The sequence below is a fragment of the Cherax quadricarinatus genome, chromosome 25, assembly GCF_038502225.1.
Source record: "Cherax quadricarinatus isolate ZL_2023a chromosome 25, ASM3850222v1, whole genome shotgun sequence".
Taxonomy (NCBI): Eukaryota; Metazoa; Arthropoda; class Malacostraca; order Decapoda; family Parastacidae; genus Cherax; species Cherax quadricarinatus.
In genome coordinates this window covers 11391059-11417636 of record NC_091316.1, presented here as the reverse complement: position 1 = coordinate 11417636, position 26578 = coordinate 11391059, and the positions used below count along the sequence as shown (strand labels likewise).

Genomic DNA, 26578 nt, shown 5'->3' with positions numbered 1-26578 from the left:
GATGCGTCTCGTCCCAAGAGGGACGTGATAATATTGCTTTATGTCAGTGTTTTAATTACATATAAAAAATTTATTCAACTGTCCTCTTGGTAGGTAAGACACATAGGCAACAGTTAGGCAACTTTATTCCGAAACGTTTCGCCTACACATTAAGCTTCTTCAGTCGAATACAGAAAGAAGGCAGGAACAGTAGAGATGTGAAGACGATGTAATCAGTCCATCACCCTTGAAGTCGTAGAATTTGAGGTTGTCAGTCCCTCAGCCTGGAGAAGTTCAGTTCCATAGTCCAGGCTGAGGGACTGACAACCTCAAATTCTACGACTTCAAGGGTGATGGACTGATTACATCGTCTTCACATCTCTACTGTTCCTGCCTTCTTTCTGTATTCGACTGAAGAAGCCTACTGTGTAGGCGAAACGTTTCGGAATAAAGTTGCCTATATGTCTTACCTACCAACCTGTCGGTATTGTATACCATTTTGATGTTCAACTGTCCTCTTAAAAGGCAGTTTGGAGAGTAAGTTTAAATTAAAATTATTATAAATTATGCGTGTCCATGGAATAAAGACGAATAAGGATCTATTCGTGTTTATTCCAGACAAGATTCTTTAAATTCGTTAAAAAAAAGTGATTACGGTTAGTTCTCAGCTTATATACACACTTGAGATACATACACCTCTCGGTGTTTGTATCTCACATTATCAGCCACGTTCTTCTCACAGGATAAGTTTTGTGTTAACAATGTGATTACTTCTGCAGGTATTGTCGTTGGTCAGGAAGTTTGATATACCTCCATAAAAAACTTGCTTTTATTTATTTCAACACCACAGTAGTGAGGATGACCCGACACGCTAGTTGTGTTTAATATAATTAATGCCATTTTTAAGAAACACACACACACACACACACACACACACACACACACACTTGCAGCGAATGCTCGTTTGACAAATCTAGAAATAGTCTTCAAAAATCTCAACAGTCATTCAGTGCCTTGTACTATACATGACATATGTCAGGCACTTCATAGAGTACACAGCACCAGATTGGCATCCACGCCTGATAAATCGTATCTAGAAACTGGAGAAAGTGAAGAGGTTTGCTACAAGACTAGTCCCCGAACTATGTGGAATGAGCTGAGATCAGAGGTTAATGGAACTAAACCTGATGACATTAGAAAATAGAATCAACATGGTAGACATGATAATGACTCACAAAATACTTAAAGGATTTGACTGGGCTGGACAAAGAGCCGGAAAGCGAGTACACAAGGGCACAATTGGAAATTACTCAGGTATGTCAAAGGGGTATCCGGAGGGGAAAGTCTGAGACGGAGCAGTAGCAGAGGCAGGCTACATAGTTTCAAGAATAGGTATGGCAGGGCCCAACAAGGCTAGGAGGGAGTAAATTAGATAAGGAGCACCTTAAGCAGGGACAGGACCCGAAAAATTTACCCCTGGAAGCATAAATGAATACACGCAGTAGTAGGGAGGAGGCATGTGGGGGGGGGGAAGAAGTACGTGAGAGAGGATAGGGATAAAAAAGAGGAAGATGGAAAGGTAATGTAGGGATAGGAGAAGAAGAGAAATTGAGGGGAAAGAGTAAAGGGGAGTAGGGGAAGTGTGAAGGTGGGAGGGGAATCTAACAAGCAGGATGCGCGGACACATTGACACATGACTAACTACATGAACGCACGCACACACACTCGTACTTATAAAGACACATGCAAGTACACTCACGTACATACAAATGAACACACTGGTAAATGCACAGGTACATGCCCACGCATGCATGTACACGCAGACTCATATGTGCACGCATACACATGCACACGCATATTCCCGTGCATGCACTCACACAATCACGTACCTGTACACACACATTCACATATACTCTCAATCACGGACACGCACGCACGTACAGTCAGGTACACGCACACTCAGGTATATGCACACTTAGGTACGTGTAAAAACACACGTATTAACACACGGACATGCACACGCTTACTCAGTTATATGCACGCTCACGTACATGTACGCGCACAGTCCTGTATAGGCACACACTTATATGCACACACACACTCACGCACAGATATACGCACACAAACGTACATGGTATCAGATTACTTCAGACATAGATGTGAGATAGATCCAGGAGACAAGGGATCAACAACGCTGGTTGATTGAAGGTTAAGAGGCGGGGCCAGGAGCTGAAACTTAATCCCCTGTGGCGCAACTCTTGAGTATACACACACACACACACACACACACACACACACACACACACACACACACACACACACACACACACACACACACACACACACACACACACGAGCATTTACATACACATATACTTTGACTCATGGCATAAACATTCGTGTGTGTGTGTGTGTATATATATATATATATATATATACACATATACACATATACACACACACGTCATGTCAAATACTCTGAACGAAACGTACAATTAAATCGAATATTTAACCTATTGCCAATGCATTTCTAACCCCAGAATTATATTTCTGACAATATTAGAAATCTCCAATAAGTGAACTTATCTCCGACACCAGAGGAAAAGATATGCAGTGATATGTTTCAGGCTTTTAAGGAAAGGAATTTGCCCAGCTCTCAGCCGTGAGTGCTCATCAGTCTAAAGATTTCTTTTTTTTTTACACATTTCTAGTCTTGCTACCACTATTCACACGAAGTACAAGTGTACTTTCAGTAAAGTGGTTGCTAACCAATATGATCGAAATTGTACAAATTCCTGGAGATGGCAGGGAGTAAGACACCACGAAGTCAACGATATTATCGAGAGAAGCTTATCTTGGCCCAATGCCTGGCTGAGAGAGGCACTCAGTCCTTTGTTTCCCTTGCAATCCAGGTAATTTTTGGTAACCATGCTGGTGGGATCATAGTACATCCCTGGAAAAATAGCAGTGTACCGGAGTGGAAATATATTCGTGCATCTCCTCTCGCTGACACCTACATCCATTTTAGTGTTGGTCAGAAAGGGTGGTGGTGCTGCTGGTCATAAGAAAGTAAACAAAAGAAGTTAGTGACTCAGGCAATCGATGCCACTTTGTTTCATTAAGATGGTTGATTATTCTTTTCTACAATCAAGGGGATATACACTTTCTCAGTGAATGAAGTTGATCGAAATTACTAGAGACTCAGGACTGTCACTGTTGCAGCCCCTCAGTGTGGTGTTGTAACAAGTTTGAATAAACACACTGGTATCCGGGAAACCTTTTATCACGATGTTTCGCCAAGGTTTGGGTGAAACGTCGTAATAAAAGCTTTCCCTGTTAGCAGTCTATTTCCAACGAAAGGAAAAAGCTTGTTACATCCTTGGTTGCCACGAAGCTTCTGAGGAGATGTAAGAGATCCATAATCTGTCATGTATTTCCATGTACTGACAGATGCATGTTTGTGTTAATAAATTACTTATTAAAACAAAGACGACGGTAGGCGAAGTTATTCAAACGACCTTAGGGATGGAACACAAGCTTTTCCTCTGAATTTCTTTTATTCCCCTTTCATATATATATATATATATATATATATATATATATATATATATATATATATATATATATATATATATATATAATATGAAAGGGGGTAAAGCAGCTGTGATTGATGGGATCAAGACACAAATGTTAAAAGGTGGGGATATAGTTTTGGAATGATTGGTGCTTTTTATTTAAGAAATACATGAAAGAGGGGAAGGTACGTAGGGACTGGCAGAGAGCAAAGTTAATCATATAAATAAGGGTAATGACGTTTTCGTTGCATTTATGGATTTGGACAAGGCGGATGGAGAGGGAAGCAATGTAGTAGATGCTGCAAGTGTTGGTTACTGAAAGCAGTGAAGAGTTTTTACGAGGGAGATTATTTCCCAGAGAAAGTAGGCCTTAGACAGGGATGCGTAATGTCACCATGGTTGTTCAATATGTTTAGTGATGAGGCTATAAGAGAAGTGAATGATTGGGTGTTGGCAAGAGGTATGGGAATAAGAGATTAAGAAGCTAACACAAAGATGGTGTTGTCACAGTTGCTTTTTGCTGATGACACTGTGCTTTTGGGAGATTCTGAAGAGAAGTTGCAGAGGTTGGAGGACGAGTTTGAAAGGCTATGTAAAAGAAGGAAATTAAAAGTGAACATAGGAAAGAGCAAGGTGATGAGGATAACAAAAAAATTAGGTAATGAAAGATTGGATATATTGGAGGGAGAAAATATGGAGAAAGTGAATGTATTCAGATATTTGGGAGTGGACTTGTCTGCAGATGGGTCTCTGAAAGGCGAGGTGAATCATAGAATTGATGAGAGGAAAAAGGTGAGTGGAGCACTGAGTCTGTGGAGACAGAGAACGTTATCAATTGAAGCAAAGAGGGGAATGTAGGAGAGTATAGTGGTACTAACGTTCTTATTTGGGTGTGAAGCATCGGTGGTGAATGTTGCAACAAGGAGAAGGCTGAAGACAGTGGAGATGTTGTGTTTGAGGCCAATGTGCAGTGTGAATATTATGAATCTGAAGCTTGGATATTAGAATGAGGCACCGGGTTTGTAAAAGTATTATCTAGAAGGTCGAGGAGAGGTTGTTGATGTGTTCGGACATTTAGAAAGGATAGAACGAAATAAAATTAATTGGAGGGCGTATAAATCTGTAGTGAAGGAAGGCAGGGTAGGGGTCATCCTAGGAAAGGTTGGAGGGAGGGGGTAAAGAGGAGTTTGTGTGCGAGGGGCTTAGACTTCCAGCAAGCGTGCATGAGCAAGTTAGACAAGAGCGAGTAGAAGCAAATAGATTTTATGACTTGACGTGATGTTGGAGTGTAATCAAACACTTATAAAAGGATTCAGAAAAAACAGTTAGCCGGACTTGAGTCATGGAGGTGAATAGTACAGTGCCTGCACTCGAAGGAGGGTTGGAGATACGTTGCAGTTTTTTTTAATTGTAGTGTAGGCACGCCTATGGCAAAACAGTGATGGAATGAATGATGATGAAAGTATCTCTTTTTCGGGTCACCCTGCCTCGGTGGGAGACGGCCGATATGTTAATAAAAAGCAATAATATTTATGATTTATGCGCGCGCGCGCACACACACACACACACACACACACACACACACACACACACACACACACACACACACACACACATCAATCAAATACAAAGCAGAAAGGTGTAAGGAAAGGAGGAATTTGAGGTAATCAGTCCCTCAGCCTGGAGTCGATATGTTCAGTCTATCAATCTTGTAGAATGTACAGCATAGGGCCGTAGACGTGGCTTATACACTGTAGTCAGGTGAGGCGAAGCAGGAGGAGGCGGGGTCATAGTGGTACCATCCACTAGTCGAAGTAGGTCTTCGTCCAAAGGTTGGACAAGTGTTGAAGAATTCTTTGTAACAAGATCCCATGATGCTGCAGTGTCTGACAGTTGTGATGAATGGTTTGAAAAACCGACAAGTTGAAGATTGAGACACTTGTGCAACGTATGGGAATCTTTATTCAGGAAACGTTTCGCCACACGCTGGCTTTATCAGTCCAATACAAAGCAGAAAGGTGTAAGGACAGGAGGAGTTTGAGGTAATCAGTCCCTCAGCCTGGAGTCGATGTGTTCAGGCCATCAATCTTGTAGAAAGACTGATGGACTGAACACATGATGATGAAGCTGCCTTTATTTTGCCTGATTGTATTAGAAACATCGATTAATGATGATTCAAGGCATTTACGTTTGCGGAAATTTGGCCCTCTGATTACTAGTCGGGCGTCGTTGAATTTCATGAGGTGATTGGTGGAATTCCGGTGTTGTATGCAGGCGTTGTTCAAGTTATCATTCCTACATGAGTTGTGTTCATTGAGGCGTGTTTCGAGGCTCTTAGCTGTTTATCCTACATATATCTTGTCACAGCCTCCACAAAGTATAATGCAAACTTCTGCATTGACTGGTTCATAAGGTAAAGTAAAAGGACACAGGTGCAACTGGTGTGACATTTGTATTGTGGCAACGTGTTTTGTTTGTAACGGCTTGACAAAGCTCCTGGAGAGCGAAACGTTGCCACAATAAGATGTCACATTGGTTGCACTTGTGTCCTTTTACTTTACATAAAGAATAGAGTAGTAGCACATTGTTGGTGTATCCAGTTATGTTAAACACACACACACACACACACACACACACACACACACACACACACACACACACACACACACACACACACACACACACACACACACACACAAAACCCTTCAACCACAATTAGGTGAGTTCACACATACAGACCTCTATGAATCGACCGCTGCAACCACAATTAGGTGAGTACACACACATGCCTATACTTATACACTATACAAGCGCGCTCGCGCCTGGACACAGCATCACATCAGTAGGTTGGTTGGGGGTGGAGGAGTGGTCTCCAGTGTGTGGTCGGTGGCTGGGGTGTGAGCGTGGACGCGTTTGTGTGCGCGCCTGGCTGTTTGTCCACTAGTGGTCGCGGTTATCAACTGATCCCCGTGTGTCAGTGTCATAATACTGAGCTTATTTCTCGCTTCCACACTGTTTTCCTGCCACTGTAAACTGTGTTTACAGTTTGGTGTTTATATTTAGGTTAAACATGATAGACTCAGCCTGGCTGGCAGATACGGTGTTTTTTTTTTTTCCAGTGCAAAATATAGCATTCCAGTTTGGTGTTTTGATTTATGATGAACATAATTGAGGAAAGTGGATTTTTTTTTACCAGAAACTTTTAATTGGTGTTGTTTAAAAACAAAGTGGTAATTAAAACAGCTGTTTTCGTTCAAACTATATTCATTAATTATTCCAACTCGCTGAATTTGTTACGGATTAGTTTGTTTCAGGGAGTAACTAGGTGTGGACACAATATTTTCACGTAAGATTAATATAAAACGATCCACGGGAATCCAGTAGGGAAATCTGTCAAGTCATCTGAAGCGTTATTAAGTCCACATGTAGTACTGACTTTTTCAGATATTTCACTCCGACCTTCGAATTATTTTCATTTTGAAAATGTGTGTGTGTGTGTATGTGTGTGTTAGTTACTGGTTCTCAAAGGCATTTGGCGATAGACACTTGGCCTGGGTGTAGTGTTTTGTTTGTGTGTGTGTACTCGTCTAATTGTGATGTTAGGGATGGATTCATAGCTCCTGGCCTCGCCTCTTTACTAGTCGCTACTAGGTCCTCTCCCTGCTCCATGAGCTTTATCAAACCTCGTTTTAAAACTATGTATGGATCCTGCCTCCACTACGTCACTTTCCAGACTATTCCACTTCCTGACAACTGTATAACTGAAGAAATACTTCCTAACAACTCTTTGACTCCTCTGAGTCAACTTCCAATTGTGACCCCTTGTTGCTGTGTCCCATCTCTGAAACATCGTGTGTGTGTGTGTGTGTGTGTGTGTGTGTGTGTGTGTGTGTGTGTGTGTGTGTGTGTGTGTTTGTTTGTTTTACGGCTAGCCACCTTTATCCCCCTTCCTTCTTAACAATCTGGCATTTATTACAGTTGAACTTCCTGTAACTTTCTGTACTATTCTTCTAACTTGTAACTTACTGGGCTGTCTTTATAACTTTCCGGAATGTTCTTGTAACTTTCTGGACTGTTCCTGTAACTTATCCTCGGCTTCTTGTTGTTGGTAAGCGTCTACCAGTTTCATTTATCCTAATCTTATATTTCTCCTCTTTCATTTCGCCTCGTCTGGAAACAACACATGGTAATCACTCTGGATAACTCATTTACATAATATTAAGAACTGCATGGACACGAGAAATGATCCTTGGAGATCGTGTAGGCGTGTGAGTGGCGTGGATATGAGTAGTGGTATTAGTGGTGTGGGTAAGGTCTTGGTGGCGTGTATGTGTATGTAGAGTGCTGTTAGTGGCGTGGGCGTGGTGTGAGTGGTATGGATTTGGGTAGATGTATTAGTGACGTGAGTGTGTTCGTGTAGGGTATTAGTGGTGTGGGTAAGGAGGTATGAGTGGCGTGGGTTTCAGAACAACGCTGTGCCCTGGACTCTGATTTATCTTAAAGCGAAAAAAAAGTTTTCTAAAATACTTCAGTTTAATGTGTGTTTCTAGGATAAGGAATAATAATATTTATTTTAACACATCGGTTGTTTCCCACCCAAAAAGAAAGAAAAGAATTATTATTAATTATTATTACTGTTAATTAGTTATTATTTATTAATATATTTATTATTTTTAATGATTATTTATTTCATCCATGCTAAATGTGTGGAAAACGCTTTTATATATCTTTAGAAGAAGATACCTTCAGTTATCTCTTCAGACAGATTTTATGCATGTTTATTTCTTATAGTAAAGAATTGGCTTTATAGGTACATGCTTACGAAGTTAACGTGAGTGAGTTTACATGTAGGCCATTGTGGGTGGTAGGTAAGATAAGATAAGATACTTTATTTCAGCATGATACAAAGTTTGTAAAGACGTGAATGATATTTAGGTGTGCCTGCGGAAAGCCCCTTAATATGCAGAGCATTTCACGCAGACTTAAGACTAACTTAACTCAAACTTAAGATTAACTTAAGAATAATAAGGCAGTAACAGATTGAGTTGTTTTACTTAGTCTTATAGGTGGCTGTAAATAAAAATTTAATAGTTACAGTGACTACAGGAGAATTGAATATCCTATTAGTACATGCTATGTATATATGGCTCTTATCAAGTTGAATTGTTTAAAGAATTACAGGTTTGAATGGGTCCAAAAAAACGTCCTAGTGGATACTCATTTTTTTCAGTTGTTGTGTAAAGTAGGTCTAGCATTTTTGTAACAGCGCCATTTGTATTTTCGTTTCTCCTGAAGCCAAACTGGCAGGGATTGAGAATACTTTGTTGTTATAAAGGAATATAATCTCTTTTTCTGTAAGTTTCTCGAAGATTTTGGATAGCAAAGGCAAGTTTGATAATGGCCTATAGTTGTTTACATCTGTTGGGTCTCCACTTTTGTGTATTGGAGTAGCCCTTGCTATCTTGGGTAATGACGGGAAAGTGCTGGTTTCTAGTGATTTGTTAGATTAGTGTAATGGTGGGTGAGAGGACATGAGACGCTCGTTGCAGCAGTAGTGGTGGAACGTGAGTTAAATTTTCTGATTTATTTATTAGTGAATTAATAATCAGGGTGACTTTAGTGGGCCCTGTGGAAGGAGAGAATATATATATATATATATATATATATATATATATATATATATATATATATATATATATATATATATATATATATCATTGATGTATGTATATTAAGGAAGAAGTGAGGTAGTCTGTGAGTGGTCACTACTTACAAGTGCGCAGAAGTTTGACAGTGACTGCGCACAAAGCGGCTGAAGGACGTCCATTAATAATAAGTATCGGTGTGTTAAGACTTGTTGTGTGGTAACGAGGGCTCGGGACACGACCTTGACTACCCTGGGCACCACTTTGATTGCCCCTGGGCAATCAAGGTCTTCATGCCCCAAAATACCCCGGGTCTTCTTACCCCCGGGCAAGAAGACATTGATTGCCCAGGGGTGTTTTGCTTTGAGACGAACTTGAATTTATCAGTACTGATGGGTAATACTCTCGTCTCTCCGTATGAGGCTTACAACGTTGGTTGTAAGTTACGTTGTGTGTGTTTGTGTACTCACCTATTTGTACTCACCTATTTGTGGTTGCAGGGGTCGAGTCACAGCTCCTGGCCCCGCCTCTTCGCTGATTGCTACTAGGTCCTCTCTCTCCCTGCCCCATGAGCTCTTATCATACCTCGCCTTAAAACTATGTATGGTTCCTGCCTCCACCACATCACTTTCTAGGCTATTCCATGGCCTGACTACTCTATGACTGAAGAAATACTTCCTAACATCCCTTTGATTCATCTGAGTCTTCAACTTCCAATTGTGACCTCTTGTGTCTGTGTCCCATCTCTGGAACATCCCGTCTTTGTCCACCTCGTCTATTCCGCGCAGTATTTTATATGTCGTTATCATGTCTCCCCTGACCCTCCTGGCCTCCAGTGTCGTCAGGCCGATTTCCCTCAACCTTTCTTCATAGGACAATCCCTTTAGCTCTGGGACTAGTCTTGTTGCAAACCTTTGCACTTTCTCTAATTTCTTGACGTGCTTGACTAGGTGTGGATTCCAAACTGGTGCTGCATACTCCCGTATGGGCCTGACGTAGATGGTGTACAGTCTTAAACGAATCCTTACTGAGGTATCGGAACGCTATCCGTAGGTTTGCCAGGCGCCCGTATGCTGCAGCAGTTATCTGATTGATGTGCGCCTCAGGAGATATGCTCGGTGTTATACTCACCCCCAGATCTTTTTCCTTGAGTGAGGTTTGCAGTCTTTGGCCATCTAAACTATATTGTGTCTGCGGTCTTCTTTGCCCTTCCCCAATCTTCATGACTTTGCATTTGGCAGGGTTAAATTCAAGGAGCCAGTTGCTGGACCAGGCTTGTAGCCTGTCCAGATCTCTTTGTAGTCCTGCCTGATCCTCGTCCGATTCGATTCTTCTCATTAACTTCACATCGTCTGCAAACAAGGACACTTCTGAGTCTATCCCTTCCGTTATGTCGTTCACGTATACCAGGAACAGCACAGGTCCTAGGACTGACCCCTGTGGAACCCCGCTTGTCACAGGCGCCCACTCTGACACCTCGTCGCGTACCATGACTCGTTGTTGCCTCCCTGTCAGATATTCTCTGATCCATTGCAGTGCCTTTCCTGTTATGTGTGCCTGGTCCTCTAGCTTTTGCAGTAACCTCTTGTGAGGAACTGTGTCGAAAGCCTTCTTGCCTTCCAAAAATACGCAGTCGATCCACCCCTCTCTCTCTTGTCTTACTTCTGTCACCTTGTCATAAAACTCTAGTAGGTTTGTGACACAGGATTTTCCTTCCCTGAAACCGTGCTGGTTGTCAATTATACACTTGTTTCTTTCCAGGTGCCCCACCACTCTCCTCCTGATGATCTTCTCCATGACCTTGCATACTATACACGTTAGTGATACAGGTCTGTAGTTTAGTGCCTTATGTCTGTCTCCCTTTTTAAAAATTGGGACTACATTTGCCATTTTCCATACCTCAGGGAATTGCCCAGTTTCAAATGATGTGTTGAAGATCTTTGTTAATGGCTCACACAATATCTCTGCTCCCTCTTTAAGGACCCATGGAGAGATGTTGTCTGGTCCCACCGCCTTTGAGGTGTCAAGTTCGCATAGCAGCTTCTTCACCTCCTCCTTGGTTATATGTACCTCATCCAGCACTTGCTGGTGTGCCCCCCTGTTCTGATTTCTTGGAGTCCTACTGGTTTCCACTGTAAATACCTCTTTAAATCTTGTGTTGAGCTCCTGACATACCTCTCGGTCGTTTCTTGTGAATTCCCCATCACCCTTCCTCAGTCTGATTACCTGGTCCTTGACTGTTGTTTTCCTCCTGATGTGGCTGTACAACAGCTTCGGGTCAGTCTTTACTTTTGATGCTATGTCATTTTCATATTGTCTCTGAGCCTCCCTTCTTATCTGTGCATATTCGTTTCTGGCTCTTCGGCTGATTTCTTTATTTTCCTGAGTTCTCTGTCTTCTGTACCTTTTCCATTCTCTAGTACACCTAGTTTTTGCCTCCCTACACCTTTGGGTGAACCAAGGACTCGTTCTGTTCTTCCCATTATTTCTGTTTCCCTTGGGAACAAACCTCTCCTCTGCCTCCTTGCATTTTGTTGCTACATAGTCCATCATTTCTTGTACTGGTTTTCCTGTCAGTTCCCTCTCCCACTGAATGTCTTGAAGGAAGTTCCTCATGCCTGAGTAGTTCCCCCTTTTGTAGTTTGGTTTTCCCAGCCTATTCCTGCTACTCTCTCCACTTGGAGCTCAACTATGTAGTCGAAGCACAGAACCACATGATCACTAGCTCCCAGGGGCCTTTCATACATGATACCCTCGATGTCCGAACTACTCATGGTGAATACAAGGTCCAACCTTGCTGGTTCATCCTCTCCTCTCTCTCTGGTAGTGTCTCTAACATGTTGATGCATGAGGTTCTCCAGTACCACATCCATCATCTTGGCTCTCCATGTTTCGGGACCCCCATGGGGCTCCAGGTTTTCCCAGTCAATCTCCTTGTGATTGAAATCACCCATAACTAGTAACTTTGCTCCCCCCATGTGTGCTCTCCTGGCCACCTCGGCTAGTGTGTTGATCATTGCTCTGTTGCTCTCATCGTATTCTTCTCTTGGCCTCCTGCAGTTCTGTGGTGGGTTGTACATTACTGCAATTATCACCTTATGTCCCTCAGACTGGATTGTTCCTACTAAGTAGTCTCTTTCGCCCATGCCATCCATTCCTTCCATTTTCTCAAAACCCCACTGGTTTTTAATGAGCAGTGCAACTCCTCCTCCCTCTGTCTTTCCTGAAGATTTGATATCCGGATGGAAAGATTGAATCTGTTATTATTCTGGTGAGTTTTGTTTCTGTGAGTGCTATTATGTCTGGGGATGTCTCTTTGATTCTTTCGTGCCACTCCTCATACTTGTTTGTTATTCCATCTGCATTTGTATACCACACCTTCAACTTCTTTTCTAAGACTGTGGTCTGGGAAGTATATTGGGGTTGGGGAAGTGGGAGACCTGGTAAGGAACTATGGGTTGTTGCTGTGGGGGTGAAGTTTGTAATGTAGTGGGTGGGGGCATTGGATGTGGCATGGGTGTTTTGATTTAGAGTGTTTGGTTGCACTGGGGTTGACCTGGTTGGGATGCTTCTATAGAAAGTTGTGAGGGAGGCTGTATTTGATCTTCTTCCTGGGTCTGGGATCTCCTGTCTGTCTTCTCCATCCCCTCTCTTTCCTCCTTTCGCCTTTGTACCATCTCTCTGTTTCTTCCTTTCTTCTTGTGTTCTGTCGCGGTCGAGATACACCCTCCTGTATGCCGTCATGTCCCTTAATCGTGCTTTCTCCTGCAGGATCCTGGTCCGAGTCGCTTCTGCCTTGAAGGTCACTCTCACTGGCCGGGTTCTTTTTTTTACAAACCCCCCTATTCTCCGAAAATTTTCCAGCTGGGTCATATCGTCTTCTATTGCTTTCATGATGCTTTCAATTGCTTTTTTTTCCCCTTGTTTTCTTGCTTCATATGTTTCCCCTTCGACTTCCTGGAGCCCATACACAAAGACTGACCTCACCCTTTCATTCTCCCACTGCATATCCCTGTGTATCCCCTCATTTAATTTGGTTTCCTCCACTGCAGCTTTCCTTTCATCAGTTTCACTGGCTAATGTACTTGGGCTCAGTGGCCTGTCATTTTCCCTTCTCGGCTTTCCTTGGGCTCTGTTGTTGTCTGTTAGGGCCTCCACATAAAGCTTAGCTCTTTCATTTGCTACAGTCTCCTCTGATAGAGCATCTCCATGCAGTTGTGCCCCTTCTTTCCCTACAGTCCCCTTATTTGTGGCTGAGGTAGCAGTCTCTGTTGTCAATCCCAAAATGTTCTTTAGTTCTTTAGGCTGTTTCAGATTTTTCAATTCCTCTTCTAAACTCTGTATCCTAGCTTCTGCTGCTTTGACATGCACCTCCCACTTCCTGCTTTCCATATCTATCCTCTCTTCCATTCTCATGCTAAGTTCTTCTAGTTTCTTTTCCCATTCATGATCCCTTTTTATGAGCTCTGCTGCCCAATCTTCCTTTGCATTTTCCTCCTCTTGTCCCTTGGTTTTTCTTGTTGCTCTCTGGCAACCCATTTTTGTTTTATCCTGATTGCCTCAGAGTGGGAAACCTATGTAGTTCTGTATGTTAGGTTAGTAGTGTGTGTGTCAGAGTGTGGGGGGGAAGTAGTGGAGGAACTGTGGCTATGTGGGAGCTGAGTGGGGAGGGGTGGGGAGGGTTTAGGGTGAACGGGGGAGGGGAGGGTGATCGAGGGAGGGGAGGGATCAGGGGAAGTAGTGAGGTGTCGGTGGTGAGGGGGGAGTGTGTGTGTCTGGATATGTGTATGTATGTATGTATGTGTGTGTGTGTGTGTGTGTGTGTGTGAGTGTGTAATTTTGTGTAATTGTGTGTGGAATTGTGTGTGGGTTTATTATGTACTGAAAGGTAGGTGGCTTGTGCGTATAAGGTAAGTCTCAGTGGTCCTTGGCTGCCCACACCTTCTTGTGACCTGACCCCCAACCTCCTGGGACTTACCGCACTTAGTGTGTGTGTGTGTGTGTATGTGTGTGTGTGTGTATGTATGTGTGTATGTGGGTGTGTGTGTGTGTATGTGGGTGTGTATGTGTGTGTGTGTGTGCGTGTGTGTGTGTGTGTGTGTGTGTGTGTGTGTGTGTGTGTGTGTGTGTGTGTGTGTAATTATGTGTCGAATTATGTGTGGGTTTATTATGTGTCTGAAAAGTAGGTGGCTTGTGATTGGAGTGTAATGTAGATTCTCAGTTGTCGCTTGTGTCCACAACCTCTTGTGACCTGACTCCCACCCTTGTGTGTGTGTGTGTGTGTGTGTGTGTGTGTGTGTGTGTGTGTGTGTGTGTGTGTGTGTGTGTGTGTGTGCGTGTGCGTGTGCGCGCGCGTGCGTGTGTGTTTACCATTTTGTCCTAGGCACATGTCGATTAGACACTAGGCCTGTTGTATTTGCGAGTGTGTGTGTGTACGTACTTGTACTCACCTAGTTGAGGTTGCAGGGGTCGAGTCCAAGCTCCTTGTCCCGCCTCTTCACTGGTCGCTACTAGGTCACTCTCCCTGAACCGTTAACTTTATCATACCTCTGCTTAAAGCTGTGTGTGTGTGTGTGTGTGTGTGTGTGTGTGTGTGTGTGTGTGTGTGTTAGTTACCATTTTTTTTGTCCTAGGCACATGTCGATTAGACACTAGGCCTGTTTTGTGTGTGTGTGTCTGTCTGTCTGTCTGTCTCTGTATCTGTCTTTCACGAAAGATTTTCGACGATGGATGGAGTCTCTTTGTGCTAAATGGCCCAAAAGGGTTTAGCGCGCGCTTCATATACTGCTGCTGCGACTCTTCCTGTTTCTACTGGTGGTCCTGCTGCTGCTCCTGCTCTTGCTCCTCCTATTACTTTTGTTCCTCTTCTCCTGCTGCTCCTCTTGCACTTACTCTTCTTGGTCCTCTTCCTTTTCTCCTCTCCATTCTGCTGCTGCTGCTTCTCTTCCTTATCGTCGTCGTCGTCGTCGTCGTCGTCGTCGTCGTCGTCATACAGACTAGCATAATATTTGAAAATATTTCTATCACTTCTGCACACCAGTGGCGAGTAATGTTATTTTCTTTTAGTACACTTGAAAAACTGAGAATTATTATGCGAATTTTCAAAATGAACCTTGCAGAATTAGCAATAGAAATTTAGTAAGAGCGCATGATTACCATGGGTGGATCTGTGTGTATACAAACATGGCGTGATGGGCCCTCAAGCAGGGAGTGTGGCTCGGTGTTTTACCAGGCGTGTTCTTGTGGATGTGCTCCACCCATAGTAGTGTAGTGGCATGCTGTGACAGCCTCGTGGCATGTGGTGACAACCTCGTGGTGTGTGATGACAGCCTCGTGGTATGTGATGACAGCCTCATGGCATGCTGTGATAGCCTCGTGGTATGCTACGAATCTCGTGGTATGCTGTGATAGCCTCGTGGTATGTGATGACAGCCTCGTGGTATGTAATGACAGCCTCGTGGCATGTGATGACAGCCTCATGGCATTTGATGACAGCTTTGTGGCATGCTGTGACAACCTCGTGTCATATGAATTCTGGCATATTGACTCTTCACTGAGGATCTCTGACCACCGCCTGCTGTCCCTGGTGAGGGTTGGGAGCGCATACAATTGCGGGGCTTTATATATAAGCCACAACTTGCAGACTTATCCAGTAGATCAAGTACAGTTTTCCCAAGCAGAGTGAGCGTACATACATTTTTTGCTGTAACAAATAATACAGATTATAATTCTCACCAGGATTTTTCAAGGGGTGGACCGGTAAGCCAATGGTAGACCTCGATCAGATGACCAAGAGCTTCATCATGTGACTGAGACCCGCGTCTGGAAACACTTGTCCTGTTTCCTGACAAACCTAACCTAACCTAGCAAGAGAATCAGTGCGATGATAACGAAGTTATTTTATTTCACTGATTTGTAATACTATGTAAAATATATTTAGGCTGACCTTAAATAATATAGGAAGGAATAGCGTAATTTATAATACATCAATTTTAGTAAGGCTAGGTTATATTAGTTTATTTAGATTGAATTAGGTTAAATTAGGTTAAGTTAGATTTTATTACAGTAAGTTACACTCGGTTAAGTCATTTTTGGTTAGAATAGGATGGGTTAAATGAGGTTACGTTAAATTAGGTTAAGTTAGATTAGTTAAGTTAGATTAGGTTAGACTTTGTTAGGCTAGATTACGGTTAGATTAGAATAAGGTTACGTTACATTAGTTATATAGAATGAGTTCCGCTTTCTGGCTATAAATAAATGAGTAGAATTGAGCATAACAATGAACTGTACTCATGAAGGAAGCTTAGGTTAGGTAAGGTTTGTCAGGAAATAGGACAAGTGTTTCCTAACGCGGGTTCATATGATAATCCGCAACAGGAGCTTTTGGTCATCTGACCAAGGCCTTCCGCTGGCTTAACCGTCCACCCCCTTTAAATATTGTAGTTATGATTATAATAATTTTATAATACTAAAGTCATGAAGCAAGCGCCCCAGGTAAGAGTGCATTTAGCACATTCATTCTGACCAGAAAGTGATCTAAATGGGAAGATAAATTATACATTGCAATTAAATATCGTTAAAACTGATCTAACGAGACGCCGGATGATAACGCAAGTGATTGGCGTAATGATATATAGATATATACACTAGTAATATTTATGATAAACTTGTCGGAGGGGGATATATAACAATGAAATATAAAGTTTTAGTTACAAAGAAATACAGGAGCTAAGATTGTGGTCAGAATTTTTCCACCTTGACTCAGGCAGGGAGGCTTTCACTTCCTGTTTTTTTTTCTCCCAGAATTCGAAGAATTTTAAATAAAAAAAAAAACTAGAGTGGTAGGATAAAATTCTCCGTCTGCTCCAAGGACAAAACCTGAGATTTTTTCCTTGAAAACATTATACTGTATTTTCTGTTATTATGGCTCCTCACATGGCTAGCACCAGAGGCGCGCGCACACACACACACACACACACACACACACACACACACACACACACACACACACACACACACACACACACACACACACATTTCATGACTTTAGTATTTAATATATGAGAGAGAGAAAGAGACAGAAAGAGAAGTGTTTATACGTTGGTCTTCACTATGTTCGTCTTACCAGTGTTAAGCTTTACTTACATAATTATCCATAAAGTAATATATTTTTTGGATTCGAACAGTAAGAGTCCGCTGCTGAGGTTGTTGGGGAGCTTACGATGTTGATGAGGAGCTGTTGAGGTTGTGGTGGAGGTGTTGAGGTTGTGGTGGAGCTGGTGAGGTTGTGGGGTATCTTGCCTCAGTATTAACAAAGGAAGATGACGAGACTAATGCGTCTTGTGCTTCACATAGATTAAATAAAACTAGATATATTTCAGTCGCTGCGCGATCTGAGAAAGTTATCCCCGTATTGCAACACTTCAACCCCATATGCCTTGGTACTCGCGGTTCCCTCAACAACGCTCTTTACTCTTTATGTTTTAATGATTGTAATTTTAGTTTAATCAAACTAGGCTCCCCTCTACACTGTATGTTATAATTCTCTCTATGTAATGATGGTCGGAATCCATTAGATTTTTATAAATACCATCTCTAAGTAGCCCAGACAAATTCAGTATTCTCCCGAGATAGCATTAGACGTTTCACTTCACTTAAGAATATTATGATATGCAGTCCATGAAGCCTCGTATAGTGTGTGTAGCAACAGTTGTGTTGCTTGGTACTGTCGTAATCTCTCTCTCTCTCTCTCTCTCTCTCTCTCTCTCTCTCTCTCTCTCTCTCTCTCTCTCTCTCTCTCTCTCTCTCTTTCTCTTCTCTTCTCTTCTCTTCTCTTCTCTTCTCTTCTCTCTTTCTCTCACACCCCTCTCACCCGCCCACACAATTTTATATATATATTTCGTGCCTATTAAGCCGAATCGTCCAGTTTAGTTTATTTGGCAAGGGTACACTTTGCCGAATGAAAATTTATTTTTGCCGTAAATCTTCGGAAATCGATCTGAATATTATGAAAACAATATGTATTATTGATTTTAAGTAATAGTAAATAAATTTATATTATATTTAGCTAAAAGAAAAATAAGCAAGTTTAAGGGAGGTTAGTTAAGGTTTCTAAGTCGATTTTGGTCCTAAATTAAAAATTATTAATGTAAAAATTTTGTACCAAAAGAACCTTAGAAAACTTGCCTAACCTTATTATAACAAACGCAATTTATTTTATCATACAGCACGTATGATCAATCACAGGAGACAGTAAGACGCGACAGTTCTATATCTACCGATAACGCAGCAAGGTTAAATTGCATCACCCTATTATAGGGAGGGTTAGGTTAGATTCGTTAGGTTCGATCCGAAAAGAGGACGACCCAGTGTCGCGGCAGTGGACTGTCGCTTGACAGACCCCAGTTGGAATCCCAGATGGTTCTGTAGATAGTAACAGACGTTCATTCCCTCGGCAGAGCTCTTATATGTTTTAAAATGGAAAATTAGCTAGACTTTGCCTTGGCTCGGTGTTCCGTGCTTGCTGCGGTTTAGGGGTCCTCTCGGCGGAGATCCTGAGGGAAGACTATAGAACCTAAGTCGCTTTTCGGTGTTACGTGTTCTCCTGGGTTGGAGTCCGCTAGGCGGGGGTCCTGAAGCTCTCACTGAAATGGTGTTATTGTTTGGTCGTTTTTCTTATAGTGCTGTTAGTGCAATACTTTTGTATTGGCGTTTTGCAAGTGTTATATTGCGGTGGTATTTTTGTTGCAGTGCTGTTGTTGTTGTTATTTTTGTAGTGCAATGTTTGTGGGGTTACTGTTGTGTTATGGTAGTTATGCTTTCGTTGTACTTTTGATGGTGAGTTATTATTGTGGTGATACTGTTGTGATATTGTGCTTTATTTTTGTTGTCTATTTTGTTATGTGTAGTTGGCATCTCTGATATCTGTTACATCTTTTTTTTCGCGTATTTTTCTCATTTACATTCTATTAAAACTCTACAGTTCTGTAAGAAAATATTTTTTATTCCAGTGGGATAATTGGCATTTTTTTATGTGGGTTTTGTGTGTGTGTGCCAATCAAATATTTTCTTACAGGATGGTAGAGAATTTTAATAGAATGTAAATGAGAAAGAAAAAAATCGAAAAAAAATATTTAAGTTCAACTAGGGGGAGACTTTCCTATTTTCGCAACGTTCTGAACAGCATTGTTTATCTTGTCACAACATGGGACTTGACCAGAGCGCCATCTCTTACTCATAACAACATGGGACTTGATCCATCGTCTCACTGAGATCAGATGATGAGGGGTTTCTAACAACATGGGACTTGATCCATCGTCTCACTGAGATCAGATGATGAGGGGTTTCTAACAACATGGGACTTGATCCATCGTCTCACTGAGATCAGATAATGAGGGGTTTCCTCTCTCTCATCGTCACACTTTCTACCCCCGTCCCTACATGCCACCCACCCTCCAATCCTCCCTCCATTCTCTTGCAGCCTCTACTGCTATGGCATTGTGGGGGTTTTTACTATAATTCCAGACCGTGGAAAAAGCGATGCTGAAGCTAGAGCACAACGTTGGTTTTGTGTTGTATGGACCCTGTTTACTCCTCAGTTTCCTGCTTTCTGCTCATCGTGTTTTAAAGAACTCTTCGTTGCGTTAGTTAGGTACCGTTTCTCACAGACACCTCTATAGACACCCTTTACGTGACTGCGTGTGTATGTGCTTTAATTTGTGTAAGATGTGGTATAATTTATTAAAACTGTCGATTCACTTTAATCTTATCTTAAAAGCGTATGAAGATTAATCTGCTCAAATCAATTTTGTGCCCCACATTCTGATACCATTGTGCCCCACATACTGATACCATTGTGTCCCTGATATCACTGTGTCCCACATACTGATACTGAGAGAGTAGTTAAACTCTCGAAACTCTTCAAAGGTATACCATTGTGTCCCACATACAGTTATTATGAGGTATGTGCGGTATTCAGGGTGCTAGCTCTTCTAGTCTCTCTTCCCATACATTGATGAGGTTATGTCTTTTTCTTCCCCTTCTTGTTCCTGCTTTATCACTGGTCCCTCACCTTACTCTCCGGACTTTATCTTCCACTCTTTTTTTTTATTTGCTGTGCTCTGTTTATTCATTGTAAAAATCTCCTTCGACATCAGATTTCTCAGTCAATTTCTGGTGCGATAACTTGGTTCTCACAGGCTATGTTCTCAGGCTGCTGACATTGTCTCTCACAGCCTGTGTTCTCAGGTTCCTGACATTCTCTCACAGGCTGTGTTCTCAGGCTCCTGACGCTGTGTTCTCAGGCTGATGACATTCTCACAGGCTGTGTTCTCGGGCTGTTTTCTCAGGCTGCTGACATTCTCACAGGCTGTGTTCTCAGATCACTGACATTCTCTTTCACAGGCTGTTTTCTCAGGCTACTGACATTGTTACGCACAGTCTATGTTCTCAGGCTGCTGATATTCTCACAGGCTGTGTTCTCAGACTGCTGACATTATCTCTCACAGGTTGTGCTCTCAGGCTCCTGACATTGTTTCTCACAGGCTGTTTTCTCAGGCTGCTGACACACTCTCACAGCATCTCAATTTATGACAGACATCTCTCTTGCAATCCCTCACCTTCTCACCTTCTTGCGGTCCCTCAACTCCCACAATCCAATTTTTCAGTAGTTATTTCGCTTTCGCGACAGTACATCTTTCAGCGTTCACTTCTCCCATTTTTCAGTTCCCTCGACATTCTCACCGTCCTTCTTCTCTTGTCGGTCTTTAGTCTCATTTTCGTTCGCTTCCCCTTCAGTCACACACATCCACTCTTCCCCCTTACACACATCCACTTTTTCACACACGCATCCACTTCCTCACTCACACAGTCACTTCCTCCACACACACCCAGTTCCCCAAACACACCCACTCCTACTCCTCCACACACTCCCATTCCCCACATACACCCACTCCCCCACATACACCCACTCCCCCACATACACTAACTCCCCCACATACACCCACTCCCCCACATACACCCACTCCCCCACATACACCCACTCCCCCACATACACCCACTCCCCCACATACACCCACTCCCCCCCATACATACATACACACACACACACACACACACACACACCTCCCCCACCCACTCCCCCACACACGCCCACTCCCATACACCCACTCCCACACACACTCGTCCCCCCCACACACACACACTCAGTCTCATTAACTCGTAAAAGTGTCGTATTCATTATTTCCCTTTTCCTTATATTTTTTTTTATTTTCGATGAAGTTTAATGGAAGAATTTAGGTGTCGGGTATGGGAGGTTAGTGGTGGAACTGGTCCGGGAGGGCAAGGAGAGAGTTAGGTACCCATACATTACTCTGGTAGGGGAGAGAAACTGGGGAGAGGAGAGACCGGTGGGAAGAGGGGGAACATGCTAAATAGGGAATTAACTAAATTGAAATTCCTCCTATTTAAACTTTGGCGTTCGTTCTCGTGTTTAGTGATGAACAGCTGCGTCACACCGGAGGGGAAGGTGATGAACAGCTGCGTCACACCGGAGGGGAAGGTGATGAACAGCTGCGTCACACCAGAGGGGAAGGTGATGAACAGCTGCGTCACACCGGAGGGGAAGGTGATGAACAGCTGCCTCACACCGGAGGGGAAGGTGATGAACAGCTGCGTCACACCGGAGGGGAAGGTGATGAACAGCTGCGTCACACCGGAGGGGAAGGTGATGAACAGCTGCGTCACACCGGAGGGGAAGGTGATGAACAGCTGCGTCACACCGGAGGGGAAGGTGATGAACAGCTGCGTCACACCGGAGGGGAAGGTGATGAACAGCTGCGTCACACCGGAGGGGAAGGTGATGAACAGCTGCGTCACACCGGAGGGGAAGGTGATGAACAGCTGCGTCACACCGGAGATTGAAGTTTAATATACAAGTAATGGAAGCATGAAATGGCACAGTATAAACAACTATTGTATGGGATGGCAGGTGTTAACACCTGCCATGGTACCATACTTGTCGTTAACAGGTATGGTACCATGGAAGGTACTGTTAATAGTTATGGTAACATGTAAGTTACTAACTACAAGTATGGTACCATGGAAGATAATTGCTACGAGTATGGTGCCATGGAAGGTACTACGAGTATGGTACCATGGAAGGTACTAACTACAGGTATGGTACCGTGGAAGGTACTAACTACAAGTATGGTACCATGAAGGGTACTAACTACAAGTATGGTACCGTGGAAGGTACTAACTGCAAGTATGGTACCGTGGAAGGTACTAACTGCAAGTATGGTACCGTGGAAGGTACTAACTGCAAGTATGGTACCATGGAAGGTACTAACTGCAAGTATGGTACCATGGAAGGTACTAACTACAAGTATGGTACCATGGAAGGTACTAACTACAAGTATGGTACCATGGAAGGTACTAACTACAAGTATGGTACCATGGAAGGTACTAACTACAAGTATGGTACCATGGAAGGTACTAACTACAAGTATGGTACCATGGAAGGTACTAACTACAAGTATGGTACCATGGAAGGTACTAACTACAAGTATGGTACCATGGAAGGTACTAACTACAAGTATGGTACCATGGAAGGTACTAACTACAAGTATGGTACCATGGAAGGTACTAGCTACAAGTATGGTACCATGTACTAACTACAAGTATGGTACCATGGAAGGTACTAGCTACAAGTATGGTACCATGGAAGGTACTAACTATAAGTATGGTACCATGGAAGGTACTAACTATAAGTATGGTACCATGGAAGGTACTAACTATAAGTATGGTACCATGGAAGGTACTAACTATAAGTATGGTACCATGGAAGGTACTAACTATAAGTATGGTACCATGGAAGGTACTAACTATAAGTATGGTACCATGGAAGGTACTAACTATAAGTATGGTACCATGGAAGGTACTAACTATAAGTATGGTACCATGGAAGGTACTAACTATAAGTATGGTACCATGGAAGGTACTAACTATAAGTATGGTACCATGGAAGGTACTAACTATAAGTATGGTACCATGGAAGGTACTAACTATAAGTATGGTACCATGGAAGGTACTAACTATAAGTATGGTACCATGGAAGGTACTAACTATAAGTATGGTACCATGGAAGGTACTAACTATAAGTATGGTACCATGGAAGGTACTAACTATAAGTATGGTACCATGGAAGGTACTAACTATAAGTATGGTACCATGGAAGGTACTAACTATAAGTATGGTACCATGGAAGGTACTAACTATAAGTATGGTACCATGGAAGGTACTAACTATAAGTATGGTACCATGGAAGGTACTAACTATAAGTATGGTACCATGGAAGGTACTAACTATAAGTATGGTACCATGGAAGGTACTAACTATAAGTATGGTACCATGGAAGGTACTAACTATAAGTATGGTACCATGGAAGGTACTAACTATAAGTATGGTACCATGGAAGGTACTAACTATAAGTATGGTACCATGGAAGGTACTAACTATAAGTATGGTACCATGGAAGGTACTAACTATAAGTATGGTACCATGGAAGGTACTAACTATAAGTATGGTACCATGGAAGGTTCTAACTATAAGTATGGTACCATGGAAGGTTCTAACTATAAGTATGGTACCATGGAAGGTTCTAACTATAAGTATGGTACCATGGAAGGTTCTAACTATAAGTATGGTACCATGGAAGGTTCTAACTATAAGTATGGTACCATGGAAGGTTCTAACTATAAGTATGGTACCATGGAAGGTTCTAACTATAAGTATGGTACCATGGAAGGTTCTAACTATAAGTATGGTACCATGGAAGGTTCTAACTATAAGTATGGTACCATGGAAGGTTCTAACTATAAGTATGGTACCATGGAAGGTTCTAACTATAAGTATGGTACCATGGAAGGTTCTAACTATAAGTATGGTACCATGGAAGGTTCTAACTATAAGTATGGTACCATGGAAGGTACTAACTATAAGTATGGTACCATGGAAGGTACTAACTATAAGTATGGTACCATGGAATGTACTTAAGATAAGTACTGTACGAGAGCAATATACCTGGAGGGTGTTCCGGGGGTCGACGCCCCTGCGGCCCGGTCCATGACCAGGTCTCTGTTAAAGACATGACTTGATAAAGACACTGTGGACGAGTCTTTATAATAGTCTTTATCAAGTACAATTTGCCATTCCTCTGGAACGACTTGGTACAGCTTTGCCGAGGGCGAAACGTTGCATGTAACAAAGCTTTGTTGTGTACCAAGTGTTTTTCTACTGAAGAACCTCTAATTTAATTATAAGAATATTTTTAAAATACCCCAAGCTAGTGTGGCTGAGGTGACGCGTTACGCAAGTACGAATGATAGGCGGCGTTGTACGCAAGTAAAACTCCGATGATAGATCGTCCATTATGGGAAAGTAGAGATGGAGGAGTTCTCTGTTGTCTTGGTGAAGGTTGAATGGAGAAGAGGGAAAGGTGAAGGAGGAGGAGGAGAGAAGGTCGATTTTCTGCAGGGAAGGAGTTTCAGAGGACTTTCTCTGTACCAAATATCAAGGTGTCGTTGTGTCAGATTAGTGTCTTATTATTGATGGTGTACAATGCCAAGAGGTTGAAAACATGTACCACACACACACACACACACACACACACACACACACACTCATCTTGCCACTCCCTGGGGTGAAACTCTTCCTTCTCCTCTCTGACTAGATAGAAGGCCTGAGCTTGTTACCACCTGCAGCTCATAAGACTGCCATCCCCACGAGCCCCTTTGAGGTGGGGTAGATGGCAGACCAGAGGCCTAGCTTCTCCCTACGAGCCCCATGAGGGCGGGGAATGTGGCTAGGCCTGGGGACAATTGGTCCCAAAGATGAGGGGGTACTTGTTCCTCCTCCCATGAGAGGCTTACGTCTCGAGATACTCCCCAGATAGGGAGCCAAGGCCGGGTCACCACTACTTGGAAAAGACCCGGGCCGGGAGAATACCGGCGAATAATAAAAAAAAAAAATCTCTGACTAGGCTACCAATACTGGCTCTGAGCTTCGTCTACCTCCTCCTTGGTACCTCTCCTTCCCCAACTCCAGGTATCCCAGAATTTAAGAGCTTTCCTTACTAAAGGAAAACTTCATAAATGGCCTGACTTCGGCCTTTCATCTTTGCCCTCTCCCCACCCACTCGTTACTGCACCTCTGCTCTCTTCTCTCACCCTCTCCGTAAGTCCCCTCTTGTACTGCCCTCTCCTTCTGTACCCTTTTGTACTCTCATTCCCCTCTTGTACTTTCTTCTCCCTTTCTCCCCTCTTGTACCTTCCTCTCCCTCTCTCCCCTCTTGTACCTTCCTCTTCCTCTCTCTCCTCTTGTAGCTTCCTCTCCCTCTGTTGTTTCCACTGTGTAACTGTTATTTCCACTGTGTAACTGTTGTTCCCACTGGAACAACAGTTACACAGTGGAGAGATAGCAAAGACAGATGTAGTACAGATAGGGGATACAGACTAGGAGATAGGTAGGTGTTGTGTGTGCGGAGAGTGTTGATGCAACACCAGTGTGTTGATGCAACACCAGTGTGTTGATGCAACACCAGTGTGTTGATGCAACACCAGTGTGTTGATGCAACACCAGTGTGTTGATGCAACACCAGTGTGTACATGCAACACCAGTGTGTTGATGCAACACTTTGGGTGTCAGCCAGTTTATGACGGTAACGCCTTGACAGAGCTCCTGGAGAGCGAAACGTTGCTGCAATAAAATGTCGCATTAGTTGCACTTGTGTCCTTTTACCTACCATGTTGTCGGTAATTTTACCAACATTATTACACTTTATGGCTGTCTACATTCAACATCTCCAGTTTTAGTCTGGTGTCTAGACAAGATTGACTGCAGATGGATCGTAGCTGATCCTTTTCAGCTGATGGCCTAGACATAGGATCCTGCTCTCTGTTTCTCTCGTTTATCTCTCTCTCTCTCTCTCTCTCACACACACACACACACACACACACACACACACACACACACACACACCAGGATTTTTACCTCTAGAGCTAGTAGCTGTTACCTGTCCCGGATAATTTAAAATCCTTTATTAACTTAAGCTGTGTTATATCTTTGTTGTGAAATATACAAACGTTGAACATTATAAAATTTGGGTTAGAGATTTCACTTGGTCACTTGACTTTGTATTGTTGTGAACATGTTCCAGTCTCCAGTCACTCTAGGAATGAATGATATCAGATGAAGTGATGTTCTTGGTAAGGGTACAATTGAAGTGTGGTTGCTGCCCGTTTTGTGGTACAGAAGTTGTCTTGCTGCCCGTCTTGTGATGTAGAAACTGTCTTCTCGTTGTCCGCGAAATGGAATCATCCG

General features: G+C 42.8%; 1 protein-coding gene across 1 annotated transcript in view; it reads left to right on the top strand.

The window, feature by feature from the left end:
• The first annotated feature begins 6438 nt into the window (after nt 1-6438).
• LOC138853197 (serine-rich adhesin for platelets-like) overlaps nt 6439-26578 on the top strand; it is a 121736-nt gene continuing 101596 nt past the window's right edge. The window contains exon 1 of the mRNA XM_070088640.1: nt 6439-6527. The gene's annotated coding sequence lies outside the window, so the exon portion shown is untranslated. The remainder of the gene's footprint in view (nt 6528-26578) is intronic.